This window comes from Egretta garzetta, unplaced genomic scaffold, assembly GCF_000687185.1.
Source record: "Egretta garzetta isolate BGI_Z169 unplaced genomic scaffold, ASM68718v1 scaffold1338, whole genome shotgun sequence".
Taxonomy (NCBI): Eukaryota; Metazoa; Chordata; class Aves; order Pelecaniformes; family Ardeidae; genus Egretta; species Egretta garzetta.
Genome location: NW_009260426.1, coordinates 27,820 through 28,171, shown reverse-complemented (window position 1 = coordinate 28,171; position 352 = coordinate 27,820).

The window sequence follows — 352 nt, the reverse complement described above, 5'->3', positions numbered from 1 at the left end:
GACCACTCGTACGTCACCATCCGCAGCCGCCTCTCGGCCTCGGTGCAGGACATCCTGGCCTCTGTCACAGAGAAGCTGCAATACTCGGAGGAGCAGAGCGCCCGCGAGGACGCCCTCATCCTCGTCACCATGGCCTCGTCCGGAGGTGCCCATGGGGCCGGGGGGGGTTGTGGGCAGGGGTGGGGATCCGGTTGGAGCTGACCCCCCCCTGCCTGCACTCTGCCCGCAGAGAAAGCGGTGCTGCAGCCCAGCGAGGAGTGCGTCTTCACCACCCTGGGCATCAACAGCCACCTCTTCGCCTGCACCAGGGACACCTTCGACTCCCTGGTGAGCACCCTGCCGCGCTGGGGAC